We start from the raw sequence: 6,000 nt of genomic DNA, 5'->3' as shown, positions 1-6,000 counted from the left end.
GCAAAGCACCAAATGATTTAGATGAAGAATAACACCGTTCTCACTTTGTAGATTAACTTCTTTTTTTAAGTTTTTTATAAGTAATAAAACCTCTTAGTGACATAAACGGCATTTTTATTTTTGCGTAAACCCCTATAAGTCAAGACCCCTTGGTAAAAAACATTTTCTTACAGGAAAACTAAATGAGTTATGCACACTCAATGTCTTTGGTATTTGCTTGCGTATAAAGTTGCAAGTGATCGGCATACAAATGGTGAGAGCAGCTAAGTGTATTAGTAATCAGATTTATGATTTATGATGGCTCTAGCCAGTCAGAAAAGGACTGACCAGCCCGAACCGCCTGCCAGCGATCCTGGAGGTAGGAAGAGAACCACTCCGCGACCGATGACGAGATGTTTAAATGTTTTAGCGCAGCAAGTAAAAGATCGTGATTAACCGCATTAAAGGCGTTGGAAAAATCAATTAAAACCAATACAGTTAGCGGAGAGTTCTCCGTGCCTTCCCTAACATCCTCAACCACTTTCAGCAGAGCTGTCGTAGTACTGTGCCCAGGACGAAAGCCGGATTGAAAAGAGGACAATAGTTGGTTAGAGTAGATGTGGGTGGACAATTGTTTGTGAACTATTGCTTCTAATATTTTTGACATTAATGGGAGAATAGATATTGGCCGAAAGTCTTTAAGTAAAATGGGGTTAGAAATTTTGGGTAAAGGGCATTCCGCCACACTGAAGGAAAAACCCCATTGAACATTGAAGAGTTAATCAGAGAAGTGATAACTGGGAGAATACATTCTAAGATGCAGGTAATCATTAACCTACTCAAGTCGTCATGGCCAACTGCATTGGACTTAATTGACAGGATTACTTTACGGATCTCATCATCAGTGGCAGGAGAGAAAGAAAATTTATTAGAAATACAAGGTAAGGAAGAAATGTACGAGATGCTTAAATCTTTGGTGTCAGGGTCTAAAGAAGAACTTTTAGCAAAATGTTTATTTAAATCGTTAATAGAAAATGAAGAGAATTAATTGCAAGGGCTTTGAGATTTGACTACACTAATAGTAATAATTATGTACCGTTGCAGACAATATTTTTTCTAATACAGCAGCAAACTTAAAATTATGAATAAAATTAAAGTAAATATTGGTTTGTAGATCTTTGCCTAGAAATAAGAATAAAAAAAACAACAGTTGCATAATACCTATATTGTATGAATGAACAGCACTGCTGTTAGGATCCCATAGACAGGGGGGGGGCACCGGGGCCCGCCGTGCCGCGCTTCTTATGAAGTTGATTTCGATCTCACTGGGAGTCATTTAATCGACAAATAAGAGTGCTGGAGTAGCAAAAATAACATAACAATACTGTTTTATCATTTTTATAACAATAACAAATAAATTTTAATGTAAATTACCATTGTAATTAACTTTCATTAATTTTAATTCGGAAATTTTAAGTTTTAGTCCGGACATACAGTAAAATGCCTTACTATATGCCTAGAATTTTAGTGTATGTGCACTTATAGCCCTGAATTCTCTGGACATACCTTAAAATTAATTTATTAGCACCAGTTAGCATTTTACTGCATTTCACTTACATAAAAAAAAACCCAGTAGGTTTCGAACTTACAGTAAAATGCATGTGAAAAACTTGGAATTAATGGTATTATCAATAAATATAATTTTATGGATCGATGGAGCATCAGAAATTATGTACGATACTGTAAAAATCCAAAAATCACAAAAATTGACTTACAGTATTATGCCTCTTAGGTACGGATTACTATCCCCTTAAAAACTATAAATACAATAATTTAACTGAAACAAAAAAAGTATTATCTTCAAAATATTCTTCTTTTAATTTGATACACAAACGTGAACATTTTTTTAAATTATCAATAAGTAATATGCAAAATAAAAATATTTAGGTACAGTACATATGGTGCAACTTTACCGCACTTGTGCGATAATTAGCACATTACGTAACTATGTCAAAGGACCATGTGTACTGTAAAACGTTGTAAGATACATGTGCGAATAGGTAATTCGCAACTCCTGCCGATTTAAGACGCTCCCTTCGGTCGTGTTTTAATTTATCGCCACTCGTTGCAAATTTCCTATTTTTCGGACTTGTATAGTAATGTACTATTGTCAACGTATTTTGGGCCATCCTATACATTTTAACCAAAAAATAAGCTGGTATGGAGGGCCCTACATTTTTTTATTAAGTAGGAACATTTCATCTTTTATTTGTTGTTTCTTTTATTTTATCTTTTATTTCTTTTATGTAATAAAGAAAACACTGAAAATAAAATTACTCTTGATTCGGAGTATTTGTTAAGTCCGTGTATATGTTGGTGGCTGACCTTGTTTTTGCCAGAATACGGCGGACGACTTTAACAGTCAATGTATGATGTACAGTCAATAAGAAAATGAAAATTAGGTGAAAACTAGATTTAGATTTATTTATTTCAGGATAAAAATTACACTATAACTTTAGATCAATTTTATATTGGATATTTTTAATAATTCTTCTACATTACTGTTAAAAATTAACTGTAGTAAAGGTTACTGTTAATTTGGAACAATGGCAAGTAATGTAGAAGAATTATAAAAAAAGATCCAATATAATTGTTCTAGTTATTAGTTTCCCCTAATTTTCATTTTCTTATTGACTGTTATTATATTGCACACAACTATATGTTGTATACCGTAATTACCGTAGCATCAAAGCTGTCGATTTGTGAAAGAGGTACCATTCGATTCGGTTTAGTGGCCCGGGTGATATGAGCAACATTTTCAATCGACATTCAAGGAGGACGAGGGTTTGAGCGAAAACACCGTGGTCAAGTTTTTCAAATGTTTTGCTTGATCTTCGAGAAGCAGAAGAAGGCTCGATTCATTTTGGAGAAATTGTAATTTTTTAAGCTTATTAGCTGGGATATTTACACATCTGGCACAGTGTCCTACACCGGTCGGGTAGGTCGACAATTGCCTGGTATTCTAGCCACCATGAACAAACAACGTCTTTTCCGCTACATTAGTGGCCACACTGTCCCCTAAGCGTTGTCTAATAAATTAGCCCACGCTATTGTGTGGCTCACTCACTGACAGACTTATTTACCTCATTGCGCCATGTGCTGCCAGTTGGCCAGAATTCAGAACTTGATTGTCTTTCACATTTAATCATAGTGTAATTCAGTGAGCAGCTTATTCTATATAATTACCTATGCTCATATGTAAACCAGCTTTCGAGTATATCAAGTAAAAAACGTACAAAAATTTTAGGTTTTGAAAATATTTAATATAAACTTTTTGTGAACAAGATGATCATTAAAATCATCACCGGATTTTATTGCATATTGCATAACATATTATGTTTCGCCTAATCACAATAAAATACGAAAAAACTGTTTGATATTTCTTTACTGAAAATCAGACTAATAAATTCACCCCTTAAATATTTCTTCTCTACGCCAGGTGTTTGTATGCGATTTAGATAAGTAAGCGAGCGAAGGGTAGGGGTTATTTCAGATTCTGCACAAATGGACGTTATTATTCTAATCTTTATAGCTTTGCAGCAATCTGAGGCCATCGTTTGCCAATGTTTGTAATTTTTGCCTTATAATATCGTATAAAAAATGTATATAAATGCGATTTTTTGTTTGATAAGCGACCCGCCCCGGCTTCGCACGGGCCGTGACCAGCCACCATCACCCACCCACCCGCTTCAACTCAACAAGCGAGAACTTAATACTTAATTTGGTTTTAATGTAGACTATACCTAAACCTGTATGCCAGTCGTTCGCTCCGTAGCGAACGACACGGTAATCTCTCTCTATTACTCTTCCATATTAGTGCGACAGAGACAGTTGCGTTTCGTTCGCTACGGGGCGTAAACGAATGGCATCTTGGCTAGGCACTCAGGTCATCTGAAAAGCGGAACACATATGGAACGCGTTTCTATTACCCATTACAGTGGCATGCTACATAAAATATAGTTCATAGAATTTCCCTGAAAATTTGGACCAACTGGGCATATTGCCTACAGACAGAGGGTATGTGACACACTTTACATTGCCCTACTGCCAACTGCTACAGTGCTCATGGCGTTCGAATTTGCGGTACAAACGCAGGTGAGTATAGTTCACTCTCACTTTCAGCAGAAGCGGAAAGCGGGAGATCTAAATCTCAGTACGGGACTAGTAAAACAGCCGAAACAATATGAAGCATCACTCTAAATAGAGCTTCATATAAAGGTCCTTACGCTGGTACAAGATTTTCATCGAATAATCTCAAGAACCAGTGCATGATTCAACGTTTACCGGTCGCTGTGGTAAAACCGAATCAGTTTCGGTAAAAGCCCGAAGTATAAGTAATAATATTATTTAACATTTAACATTTTATGGGCATCGGTAAAACCTAGGTTTTACCGGAAAATCCTAGGTTTTTATCGTACTTCGGGCTTTTACAGTAACATACTTATATTAGTGCGGCGGTTTTTGGTCTAGAAGTCTTCTGGAAATCGATTTTCGCTCATGTCGTCGCAGACATGGACATATTTGGTATCAGTGCATTCAGTGTGATGTCCTGAACACAAATATATGAGATGACAAGCGCGAAAGTGGTGGGGCTAGTTGCTGTGACGTCAAAAAGTCGGCAGTACAAAGTTTTTTACTTTTTTTCTTTAATCATACCATGTGGGGTATCAAATGAAAGAGATTTGTGAGTAGATCACAAATATATAACATACTGTAACATTTTTACGACTTCTTCTAGAAAATTATTTAACGTTCAAAAATTTCACAATCCACAGTTGACTTCCAACTGCTCTAAATTGAAAATGACTGAATGAATCATTCCAAAATACAACAAAAATACATGCAACGTGATTGTGAGTGTCTTCTATATAATGTTACAATAACCAAAAATAAGAAAAGTACATCAAGTTGAAAAAAAGTATAATTTTCTGTTACATTAAACTGCAACTATTATTAAAACGAACAAAAAACCAGACTCTTTACATATATCTTTGAAATGGTATTTTCACTTTAGTAAGAAAAAAAACAATCCCCCCCCCCTCCCTTATTTTCATTAGCGGGAACCATTTTCAAAATTTATCCCCCCACCACTTTCGCGCTTGTCATCTCATATATTTGTGTTCAGGACATCACACTGAATGCACTGATACCAAAAATGTCCATGTCTGCAACGACATGAGCGAAAAGTAACCTAAAGCCTGTTCCGCCAAGCCACTATATACAAAATAATCTCTAAACCATAATTTTTTAACCTAATCGCGCATAATACTAAAATAATATTATCAGACGTTTGTCGAGACCGGCCCATCGACTCGCGAAAAGTCAGTCCTCTGCAAAATTTAATCCCGGATAAAGAGTATCGTTCTCGCTATGCCCGGGTGTATACCCGGCTAGACTATTCCGGGCTTATATCCGCCAAGTGGCCACGTGGAGGATTTGGCAATTTGCTCTAAATATACTTTTCACAATTGCCTCGGTATTTTTTGTTGGCTTTTGTGATAAATAATGCGGATTCAGGCACAGATTGTTGAAGTCCGCTAATTATGATTCAGCAAAAATATTTGTTTTAATGAAACCCATTCACATGTGAGTCAATCGGTAGCTCATAGGGTCCTCTATCAATGGTGCTCGTTTGATTTGTACTGAAAGCGACACCGTGTTATTTAAATTAGTTATAAATTAGAGCATTTATTAAAGCTGGGAATTTGTAGGCAATCTATATAATCTGTTCAATTATTAGCAGGATATATTTGTAACCCAAGAAAGAGTCAGCCTTGCCATTTCGTTTTCCTTTATTGAAATTGTATATTTTGAAATGACACGATAGATCAATTCAGATTGGAGTTTTGAATGATTCACGGTTAGTTTCACTAGACTTATATTGACCGGGATATAGACCGTGATTACCTTTTGTATTATTTGTGAGCTCCCGATATTTCGACGCAGTTACATGCATCATGT

Source organism: Cydia strobilella, chromosome 1 (genome assembly GCF_947568885.1).
Source record: "Cydia strobilella chromosome 1, ilCydStro3.1, whole genome shotgun sequence".
Taxonomy (NCBI): domain Eukaryota; kingdom Metazoa; phylum Arthropoda; class Insecta; order Lepidoptera; family Tortricidae; genus Cydia; species Cydia strobilella.
This window is presented reverse-complemented; position numbering follows the sequence as displayed.